The sequence below is a fragment of the Amblyomma maculatum genome, chromosome 5 (assembly GCF_055883805.1).
Source record: "Amblyomma maculatum isolate TAMU_Amacu chromosome 5, ASM5588380v1, whole genome shotgun sequence".
Lineage (NCBI taxonomy): Eukaryota > Metazoa > Arthropoda > Arachnida > Ixodida > Ixodidae > Amblyomma > Amblyomma maculatum.
Genome location: NC_139348.1, coordinates 115,125,365 through 115,137,451, shown reverse-complemented (window position 1 = coordinate 115,137,451; position 12,087 = coordinate 115,125,365). Strand labels below are relative to the sequence as shown.

At 43.9% G+C, this 12,087-nt stretch overlaps 1 long non-coding RNA gene across 2 annotated transcripts; it reads right to left on the bottom strand.

The window, feature by feature from the left end:
* Positions 1-1,129: 1,129 nt before the first annotated feature.
* Positions 1,130-11,689, bottom strand: LOC146189275 (uncharacterized). Of its 2 annotated transcripts, none has more exons than XR_014707644.1 (4): positions 10,213-11,689; positions 8,321-8,555; positions 5,293-5,471; positions 1,130-1,302 (listed from the first exon to the last, which is right to left on the bottom strand). It is a non-coding gene; the product is annotated as an uncharacterized LOC146189275 (long non-coding RNA). The 2 variants fall into 2 exon arrangements; XR_014707643.1 differs by having other exon boundaries at positions 8,440-8,555; positions 10,213-10,506.
* Between the last annotated feature and the right edge of the window lie 398 nt (positions 11,690-12,087).

Genomic DNA, 12,087 nt, shown 5'->3' with positions numbered 1-12,087 from the left:
GTGATACTCAATTGCAGTGGCTGACAAACGAGTTCACTTGCTTATAAAGCACCCAAGAAACTTCTAAAGCATTAAAGAAGGGAACTTTCACTGAGGAAATGTTTCAAGGAATTCTGTTCATCACGAGTCTACTGTACAAGTTTTAGAATACCTCCTGGGGAATGGTGTCGGCTCCGCCCTCACCAGGAAACTCAATAGCGACCCCATTGAGGCTCTCTTAGGGAAAGCAAGGCTAATGTGCGGAAAGAACGAGATGCTAGACGCAAGGGCCGTAACAGCGGCACTTGACCACGTTGTCAAGACGGAAGTTTCATCTTGGAGCAAAATCAAGGCAGCTTTCGTCAATGCCGAAGAAATCATTTCTGCTTGGCCGCAATCAGTAACCGAAGAAATGAAGGAATTGTGGTGGCATCTCCTGTCATCCCATTACCCACTGTCACATATTCAGGTTTAGCTTACTTCGATGAATACATTGATAAGTTAATCAGTGACTTCGGGTGTGACGCTTGCACTATCTTGAAACTAGCTAAAGAAGCAGCCTCATGTACACTCTTCTACGAGGACAAGAATTATAGTCAACACCGCTTGTCCTTCGTTGAAGGACAAGGGGTGTTGACTATATTTTATTCCTCGTACATGATAAATCTTAGACGCTGATTATGGCATCTTTGTATAAACCAAAGGAGTGAAATGTCAGGACCTGCCGGTTGCATCTGACGCGGGCTGGACAAAGAGCGAGTGCGTTTCCTTTGCGCATGAACGGCTTTAGCAGAGGCACAGCAGTGGGGCGGTGGCGACCCCACCGAGGTGCGGCGGGAGGTCAAAACAGACCCCACTAGGTGAGGCCGTAAGAGAAGAGAAGCGCGCTCTCCCTCGAGACCGGCCTTGGTACAGCACACTGAATGGTGTGTCATCTTGTGTACCACATATAGTTACAGTTCATTGGTGAAGAAAATACAGAATGCTGGTAGTGCCCCTATTTTCCCTGATGGCTAAGGAGCCGATGCTGTATTTGCTAACCTGCTAAGTGATATACTGAGCATGCAAGCTTACAGCTTCTGTGCATCCAGGAAGCAGCAGAAATGGCTCACCTACTGAAGCACGCACTGAATAAGCAGCATATAGAAAGTCGAGCTCAGATTCCAGCTTTATTGGAATCATCGGCAACTGAGATTTTCCTGCGATGTCCTTGCCGGCTGGCCTCAATGAAGAAGCGCCGCAGATGTTGACGGCATGACTGAATTTGTACTTCATCAGGCACATCTGTTTTCGGATGTTTTGCTATGTACTGCATCAGACAATCTGAAAAAAAGAAAACACATGTATCTTTTCAATTCTCCTTCATCAGCCCATGCCATACACAAATAGATCTTGCATATGGCTATGCAAGTGGTAGTACACAAAAATAGCAAAATGAAACATGGCAGTTCCATTTTGACACAGCCCTGTAGCACTGTGCATGTTAGAACAGTGGTTTTCAGCCATTGGACCCCTTTAGATGGGGGGGAGACGTTTCGATAGCAGGTCACACAAATTTGAGTCAAGGCTATAACTTAGCCTCTAAAAGGCATGCACTTGATAAGCCACACCATGGCCTGCAGAGGAGATGGGGGAGAGGCAACATGCTGGCACCGGTGTGCATGCTGCTGAAAGAATTTGGCTCCTCGCAGCACTGCGCAGCTCACTTGGTAGATGCTTTGCATAGATGCCCAGCCAGCAGTGCAGCCCAAGTTTCGAGTTTCAAAAATGCCGGCGTCAACGAACCTGGTAAACTGTAAACACTCTCTCGCTTTCTACCTCTCGAACAAGCTCTCAATTTCTGTAGTCCTGAGTTTATTTCGCTTTGAGAAACTGCATTTTGCTTTCAACCTCCATGCTTAACATTTTAACCCACTGCAAAAAAAACCCACTGCAGTAATGTTTAACAGCCTCGGGAAGGAATAGCAGTTTACCAATAGGTAGCGAAGTACTAAAAGTAGCAAGAATATATATACTTAGGACAGGCAGTAAGAACAGATCTAGACAACGAAAGGAGAATAACGAAAAATATGATGGGATAGGGTAGATTTGGCAAGTACTCGCAGATAATGACTAGAGCTGAACCAGGATAATTCGAATTATGGTTCCATCAAACTTGTGGAATATCCCCTTGAAATCTCCATGCAAAAGTATAGGGAAGCTGCATCGTACATCGAACTCCAATTTCACTGGTCCTTCCCCAAAGACTATCGCACCACCCTCGGCAATTTGATGCGCAACGTTTTTCGAGCCACGCGCGGAAGGAATGAGAGAGAACAGTTTGACGACGGCTGATCTAGAACAGCGCCGCGGCCTTTCCCCAAAGAAGCGCGCCTTCAGCCCACCGCCGTGAAGTGTCACTCATGCGGTTAGCACTTTATATTTATTTCTGGGCCATAGCAGCCGCTTCTTGATGGATGGAAAAAGCAAGGTGCCCCTGTGCTGTCCGATATCAGTGCACATTAAAGAGCCCCAGGTGGTCGAAATTTCCTGAACCCGCCACTATGGTGTCTCTCATAGCCTTAGCCACTTTGGGACATTAAACCTAAAGAGCCAAACCAAACTTACATCTCGTGATATAACAGGTAGAAAATGCAGTGAACCATATTTTTTGCATAAGTATGTTTAATTGCTTAACTATTGTATTGGTCATAACTGAAGGCCAAAGGGTTGCTGAAATATAGTCACAAAACAGTTCACTTCTGCCTCTTTATTTGGTATTGTTCATTTCAAACATGCATTCCATGTTTGTTTTAATTTAACAGAACTTTCTATGTGCTTTTGTATACCATAGCTGAACAGTTTGCACACACGGGCAAGACAGCCAGCAGACATTAGGTGCCGCCCCTTGGTCAATGCAAGGTGTGTCATTACAACTCAGGCTGCTTCAGACCAAGTGGATCACCACCACTAGTCACATTAGACTATTGCAGCAGACACTCAAAATTATGCAAAGTTAAGGCTAGTGCACAGCCTACAAAATTCCATATCATGCACTAGGCAGAAGCTGATGTTCAAAAATACTGCATAGGGTCAAAAGGTGTACATTAACTTAGCCTGACAGTGGTGCAGCAGTCTATGTCAGAAACATCTTCACCTCAATCCACAATTTATTGTTGCTTGACAGAGAGAACATCTTTTTTTATAGTATATGGCTATGCAAGCTAAAGTAAGTAGGCTGGTTGGTTTATAAAAGAGCTGTGAAGAAGGGTCTAGGGCAAGTTGGAGTTTGCAAGCTGAGCCAATATTTTGACAAGAGAACTTCTCATCTGGGCAGTTCAATCATTACTGCAGGGTTTAAATGCACCTTTGCTTCTGTACAAAAGCCAGGTAGGGAAGAGGGAGGGCTAGAAAGAACTCTGAAAATCAAGTACCACCAGAATGTCATCCTTCTGAAGAGCACCAACGAATTCACTGCGCAAAAGGTAGCAGCAGTTACCTCGTTATTCATTCAAGCCAAAACTCATATCATCCAATCTTGCATGATGGCCCCCGTGAATTCGTACCGGGACGTAATTCACGAAACTGGGAAAGGTCTTTCGGAAACCGAACATTTATTAACTCTTCAACCGCGGCATGCGACGATCCTTTCCACTTGCATGATGAGAAAGACCAAGACAGTGCTAATAACGTTTGAAGGCACCCATGTACCTTGACAAATTCTGTTCTGCCATGTCTTGTACAGATGCAAGCTTGAAGCAGGGCTAGAAGTGAAAGAATATTTCCTTGGGTATCAATTTCTATGAGCCTGCAACCTGTGACAAGGTGACCTAAAACGAAAATAAAGAGTGGCAGCAGCAGGATAAGCTACAAGATAACCACCTGAAGCAGGTTGGATTATGACACCTGTTTCTTGAAAGGATACAGACAGGCATCGTAAAGAGATCTAACAAGATATATGGCCACAAGGGAATACTGAGCTTTCCAGAAGAGGGCAATAGAAAAAAAAAAGCAAATCAGAGTAGACTACACCTGCCTAGCGAGACATTATCTGAAGAAAAGGATTCAAGTGGAGCCAAAGCAGTGGTGACAAGGAAACGTGTTTAGAAAAACACTTGCAGCTTTGCTGTTGTCTGAAGAAGGGGGGGGGGGGGGGGGGGGAGGGGGGGGGGGGGGGGGGAGGTAGTGGATTTTACACATGCTGAGAATAAACTGTACAATTAATGCTTTATGGGGATGTTGTCCCTACTAACTATAGTGCAGAGGGAATGTATGTAAGGAATTCTAATTTTCCTTTCGAGATATTTGCACTACAGTAATCCCTCGTTATAACAATATCGTTTTATTCGAAATATCTTTCGGTCCCGACCAAAATGCATTCATTTTAAGCCGCATGACTCGAAGTGCACGAAGAGCTTGACCCGCTTACAGCGAAGTGGCGAGCGGAGGCATCGCCGAGCGGCAGCGATGCTTTTGCGCATACAGGCGCAACAGCATGAGGCAACAATCCCTGGAGATGTGTCATGCAATGGCAATGCCAATGCCTGTCGTTGCTGGTGGCGCACACCGCACGGAACGATGGGACTCGGGACTGCGCTACTACACTGCGATGCCGACTTCCATTGCAAGCAGTGACTTTCTCTTGCTCCTTTCGAAAATTAACAATATCTAGCCACACTATCTTTTTGTTTCCTTTACTACCCTACCAAGCTTTTACTGAATTGTCTCAATGCACTCATATGCACGCATCAGACGAAGGGAGCATCTGCAGGTCCTTCGCTCAAACCGGACTACGAAAACCTCCCCCCCCCCCCCCCCCCCCCCCCAAAAAAAAAGTCAGAAGTTGAGTACCCCTTAAACCTGCTTTAAATGCTGAGTCATTATCTACCTTGAATTATACCTTTTTCTGCTACTGCCACTTTTTATTTTCGTTTTCAGGTCACAGGGTTCACCGGTTCCAGGCTCATAAATTCATACCTCGAGGAAACATTCTCTCACTCCTTGCCTTGCTTCTTTCTTCTCCCTCCCTAACTTTCGTTCTTCTGAGGCAAAAGTGCATTTAAACCCTGCTAGTTATGATGGTGCTACCCAGACAAGGACAAGTCCCCTTGTCACAACACTGGCTCAGCTTGCGAACTGAGGCTTCTCCTCTACCCTTCTTCAGTGCTCTTTCATACTCTGAAGCCATCTTTCTCAAATTCAGCCTTGCTTGGTTCATGGGGTTTAAAGCACCAAAGTGGCTCATGCTAAGATGATCTAAGTACTAAGTACATATCCTAAAATACTGAAAATATATTCAGTATAATAGAATTTCTACTGGGAAAGTTCACTTACTTTTGAATATGTCGACTAAAATGGCATGGTGTGCTCCATGGTAGTTGAGCCTGCAATGTAGCAACAGGCTTCCGCAGTTAGGCTCTGGACAGCAGCTCTTTCACGCATCCAAGGTGTTCCAGCAATTTCCAGGACCAAATCGGTGTTGAGTGGCACAAGCAGCCCAGCCATAACCACACCTGCAGTTATAAAGGTGGCTCTCAGGCACATTGCAAGAATGATACAGAAAACTTAATAGCTTGAAAATGCCATGCACAGTGGGTTTGTATCAGCTTTTCTATAGGCATAGCTAATAATGTGCACTTACAATGCATACAGGAAGAACCCGAGATTATTCTGACAGAACAGTGCAGTAACCACAATAATAATACATCCTTTCTTTATGGCCATTCCATGTTGAATGCATCTGGATGCTTGACCCTCTCAATGTTTTTTTTATAATTTGCAGCATTTACTACAGTCAAAAGCCATTTCCTTATCTAGGGGTTAAAGATCCTATCATGTGATAGCCTTTTGAATTTTTCTGACTACTGTACGACTGTATTCATGGAAAACTCAGTGGCTATGCAGTGAAGGCTACACAAGAAAGGGAAAGAAATAGGCTTTTGCCCCCATACTGTCGGGACAGCAAAAAACCCGCACCATCCTTTCAACCTCCCCTCATCACCTCTCCCCTGAACAACCCACTGTCAGTGGCATGGAGACAAAGGCTGGACTCATTCCCTTTCTTGTGTAGCCTTCGCTGTCAAACACAAGAAAGTTGTCAGGGAGTTAAGTGTCCATAAAAATAATACAAACCTTTAAAATTTCTGAAAAAAAAAAAAAAAAATGTATATGAGCTGTACTTCTATATTATGCATGAAGAACTTGTCACTGCAAAATCATTCATTATCGATTTAGTTTTTTTTTTTTTTTTTCAGTTCAAGGTGTCATCTTTAAGCTTTTAAAAACTCAGCTCGAAATATCTGAGTATTATGAAATCTTTAGCCAGAACATTTACTACTCCAGGATGATCTAGATCTGAGCTAGTTGTTTCATGTCAAAGTTGAAGCTATAGCCTAACAGAAAAAGACACAAGGAATACGAAAGTACATGAGGCTGACTAACAACTAATCTTTGTTCAAGGATGCACAAGAATATGAAAGCAAAAGGAAGAGGATAAAGAAGTGAAGGGCGTTAACACGAAAAATGCACTCAGTTGTCACAATGAAATAAATGAAGTCAATGCCGCAGGATAAGAGCAGAATATAAAGAAGAAAATGTATGAACATGGGTGCTGTAAAAGGCCAACCTGGAAGAGATTAAATCTAAAACCAATGCGTGAAGAAATGTGGCTAAACACAAGCGACGACAACAAAAAAAAAAGGGGGGGGGGGAAGAGGTTGGGGCGGCTAGAAGCACAAACAAGAAAACCAACTTAGTCAAACACTAGGGCACTAAAAACTTGTAGGACTGTCCAAGACATTTCTGCTCTTCTTCAGTAGGTGCCACAGAGGCCATGCTAATAGTCATTAATTGCCACTGCTTCCAGCACGTTTTGAGTTACCTGGGTGCTCTTCCTAGCCAAGCAGGTCAGCTCGTGCACCAGTGGGCAGATCCTGTGGGCTTGCAATGCTTGCAGTGCTGAGATGTATGCCCCCCTAAGCGTTTTAATGTGCTCAAAGGTTAATAATATTGAAAAGGTGCCCAGGTGCGATATGCGTGGTTGTGAAGTGGTGTTGGCTTCAGGTTTCCCATCTAGTGTGGTAAAGTGTACGTAAAACAGATTGGTAGGTGCTATAATGAACGAGCAAAGAAGCACGCAAGGTATTCCAACAATGCTTCTCGGGAGGGGGGCATTTGTCTCAACACTGCAAGCATTGGGAGCCCACAACAAGAATGTGCAGTGAATGCAGGCAGCGCTGGAAGCGGTGGCAATTAATGACTACGGGGATCTTCATCAGCACTGTCTTGTGGCACTCGTCGAAAAGAAGAAATACCTCGGACAGTTGTACAAGTTTTTAGCACCCTAGTGCTTGACTAAGTTGGCTCTCATTGGTGTCTCCAGCCATCACCGTTCCACCCACCGCCCCCCCTTTTGTTATCGCGGCGCTTGTGTTTCAGCCGCGTTTCCTCACATTGGTTTTAGCTTTTAATCTCACGCACGTCATTTTTTTGTGTTAATAATGCCCCACATTCCCTCTCCCTTTCACATTTATATTCGTCTGCACCCTGGAATAAGGATGAGTTGTTGGTCAACCTTGTGTCTTGTTGCCTTCCATGTGAGTGTGTTTTTCTGTTAGGCTATAGTTTCACCTTTGATATGTACTATTCGGGAAGAGACTATTTCCCCTCAGTTTCAATAAATAACTTACATGAAAAACACCAAACGTGCAAGCATTCTGTAGTGTACTGAGTATTCAGATGAAAATTACACACTAAGAAAATTACATGCGCACACAGAAAACACGAAGTTTGCTTAAATTTGACATGATGTGTGACTGCTCATGCACATTTCAGGTTTAGAATCAAAGCTCATGAAGTCATGAACCTGAGAATAAAGAAGTTTGGCCTCAAAAAGCTGAACTGTAGCCAGAATATGTATTTGTCATTCAACTTTATAAACACCATGAATCCACATTCGCTCCTCCTTTCCTAAACTTTGTTTCAAGCAGGAAAAAAAAAAAAGGGAGCACGAGCAGTCACACACAGCATGTAAGGTTGACTAGATAAGCAAACTGTAACATGTTCGGCTGCAGACACGAGCAAAATGCAGTTGCAGCGTTACAGCCTTGTCAAGAGTACACTCCCTCAGAAAGTCGAAAACAACTTGTATCAAACTGCACTCCAGCTGTCGTCAGCCACCACAAATATGCTGAGGCCTTGTCTCAGCTTCAGTGGCCAACACTTTGCAATGCCTGCGTCAGTTTAGGGCACGCTGTTGAGCATTCGGGTTAAGCATGCTGATGGCCCTAACAAAAGTAACATGAGTATGTCTATATTAATCCAGTAAACATACATGATGCAATTGAGGCTCACAATAACACACCTGTACAAATAACAATGACCCAGCAAAACAGCACTGTCAGGTCAGCTGGCACTGTACCATGTTACAGACTGGAGTAGTGATGTGCCCAGAAATGAAAGTAGCATCCATGCAGTGCAGACCTTGAATGGCTGGAAAGTGCAGCTTCCAGCATGAACCATGCCTGCAGTCTTTGTTACACAAAGATCCAGCTATGAAGCTTGGGAGACGGACTCCATCAGATGCCAAGTTTTAACACCTGCATGAAGATGTATGGTAAAATTGGTGCATTTTTTTGCCTTTATGTCAGATGAAATAAGACTAAACAAGGCAATAGCTGCACCTAAAGGTATATTTCATATGGCAATAAAGTTTTTCTAGTCCTGCAGCAATATCAGTATGGCAGAGAGACAACGTGCTGGGTCGATAAAGAAAATTAACCTCAAGCAAGATAGTTAAACGCATTAGTACTGGCTCCCTACAAGGAAATTCAAATTTCACATTCACACAGAGGTTATTACAAGACATTTTCAGGCTGCTGCGTGGCGTACTACTAATGTGCCGCATGGCCTTAAACTTGTTTCCCCGCATTAAACTCTGAACTGTAAATTTTTTCTTTTGTATCCCTGTATGTGCCAGAGCACTGAACGAAGGTTGAGAGGATGCCTCAGTTTGCAAGTCGAGCCACAGTTCTATAAAGAGGACTTGTCTTCATTTGGGCAGCTAGACGAAGACAAATCCACTTGTCGAAACGTTGGCTTGGGTTAAGATCTGAGGCTCCCCTTCTACCCCTGTTCAGTGATCTTTTAAACTGTGCAGCCACCCTGTATGTGCCAGGCATTTGTCGAGACCTTACCGCAGTTGCTTAAGTAGTTTTCTACGCTCTAAATGCCACTTTCTTGAGATTAGCAAAATCTAATAGTTTGTTAACTGGAACCAGCACACTACACTAATGTTAGTTTGGCACAGTCTTAAAATAAATTAATCTCCAAAGGTGAATGCATAATTAAATTTTGTGCCATTTGGTTCAGGCCTTTGTCATAATCCTTTTTCTCACCTACCGTTATTTTCTACGTATAATGCCTCGTGTAAACCTGCCCATAGCCCAGAATTCCATGTTTCAGTGTTTGCAAATAAATATATACGTAGTGTAGCAACAAATCATTACCACGAGAGTGCACCCGTCAGTTTATAGTACACAGCCACGTGCCAATGCTAAGGTGCATACTATGAATGAAATTACTACGATTATTAGGATAATTTTTCCAATTATAAACATACGAATTCTGAAATATGTTAGCAGTAAATAAAACACAAAGTTCTGGTAACCGCGGTTACCAAGTGCCAGCTGGTGCCAGCTGCAGTTGTATTGAAAACCTACCGCTTTCATAAAATCATTGCGGAGGTAGCCGACTCACCATTCCTTCAAAATAAAGAAAATGAGTTCACGTCCTGACAAAATATTTCGTCCTCACCTTATATCGAGTCGAATTTAGCACGCTGCTTCTCAGTACGAGCCCTCACAAGCCGCCGAGTTGTACGCGTTTGGGGCTTATATGTGGCTATCGTCAACGCGGTGTTCAGAATCGCTCACTGGGGGTCTTTCAAGAAGCCCGAAGCAACAACTCATGTTCCTGCATAAATAGATACGCGCTGTAAACTAGCTGTGGCCCTCTCCGTTTTTATTCTTCATACGCTGTCAAAATCAATCCCTGCTCATTCAATGTAGCCCACAACGGTCGCTCGAGAAATTGCACGTGCATTTCACTCCGCGACGCGCGATCCAAAGTCTGTAATTTCCACATTTGTACAATGCGCTGTGTCAGATTCGCTCTTTCATTTTTGCGTCCAGTACCCTAGAGCCCAGCAAGAATGGAATGCGAGCGGAAAATCAAACCAACGGGCAAAATACTCACCGGCTTTGCTAGTGACGACAGCACCGCGCTCGTCCTTACGTCGTTACTTTGCTCCGAAGACGCTGGACGTGCGCCCGGGAAAAGTGGCCATCTTCAGATTCAACCGTACATCTTACAAGCATACAAGCTTACGAGCAGTGTATTTCCAAACAGCAAAGCTGTATCGCGGCTGCCGCGGCCGTTGCGCCCACCTACGTCGCAAGCCCATTTTTCGACCACATTTTTCGTGACCGGTTCGCCAAGTGGCCGTTAAGTGTCTCTTACTCACTCATCTTTTTTTATTTATTAACTTCTCCAATGGCTTACTATTTATAATATTACGCCTTTTCGACACCACTCAATATTTTAACATTATTTAAAAGCTAATGGGTTCAAAATTAGAAACAATTACTATTTCTCACTCTGTTTCTTTTATTTTAGTGTATGGTATGCAGCGCTAACCGACAGCGGTAAAATTATGAACTAAACTGCAAGCTACAGACGGCGCGCTTTGAGAGGGATAATCTTGTTACGGTGGGTTTGGCAATCCCCGGTCAGCTGATTTTTGATCGCACCCGTATAAAATGTGTAAACGTTTGTGATACTCTGAGTGCAACGTCGCAAGTGACAACTGAAGCAACCTGCCTTGCCGTCGGAACACCAAGAAGCTTCATGGCGTGTGACAAGCTGTGTACGTGCGCGTGTGCATGTCGTGTCAAATGAGGCTATAGTCGTGTAGTACGATCAGCCTCAAGCATGCCACGCTAGCCACGCGAAAAGCATCTGTGTTTGTAGATAATCCGTGTTTCAGCGCGCGAGCGCACGTTTCGTACGATCGGCCACAAGCGTGCCATTCATTAATAAGCCGATGCGAGGAACCCCCGTGTTTGTAAATAAATAAGCCGTGTTTCTACGTGCCTGTGTGCGTGTCGTGTACGATGGGCCAAGTGCGTCACTCATCCATAAAACGAAGCGAGAAACGCCTGTGTTTGTAGATTGGCACGCAGCAATTGTATGTGGGGAGGGCACAGTGAAGCGGAAACAGCCATTTCGAAGCTTTCCTCGAGTGGCTGTCTCGTCTGGAAGAAAGTGCATGAAGCTGTGTTCGGAATTTGGGCTTGGAGCGGCGAAGATCGCACCTACTGTTTAGAAAAAAATTAAAAAAAAAACCCATTGGTACGTTTGAAATTTTGTATTCGCTGCCGGGAGGCAGTGTACGTAATTATTTATAGCTACATATCTTATTGACGTAGAATTACTTCACGGAAGTGGTTACTTGAAGGCGGAAAAAAAAAAAAGTTCAGCATCAAAACGATTCCTTTGTAGCTTCACTGGTTTGTAATGTTCGTGTATTCAACTCTGTGCCCAGGGCAACAGCAGCAAGTGTGCATGGTGGGCAATGAAGATCAAAACTGCTGACCGTTTAGGCCACACTTGTGTGGGTCCAAGTTGGAAATTGAGCCTTAAGCGCTTACTAAAATCTGAAACATTGTGAAAGCTGTTTTGCATGGTTGCGATCATACTTGACAAGTCTGGCAATCCACTACCTGCCTGCTGGCAACTTTTGGGGAAAAAAAAAAAAAAAACAGTGCATCGTGAGAGTATCATTGGAAAACTAAGTTATGCCAAACAACTGACAGCTGCTAATAGTATTAACCACTTGTAGTTACCCAAGCTTACCGATTTCACGATGTTTGCAAAAGTGGAGCTATCCATTAACTTGCGATGCAGGATGAATAAGCAAGCACTTGGTTATGAATGCAAGAAGAAATTTTGAAACTGTTTCGAAACTGTAGTGTGCCATTAGTTCATTCATTGATCTTATGCTTTCTTAAACAATTCCCACTTGCACTGTTTCTCCTATTCCTTGAAGTTCAGTTTAGAAAAAAATTGTCA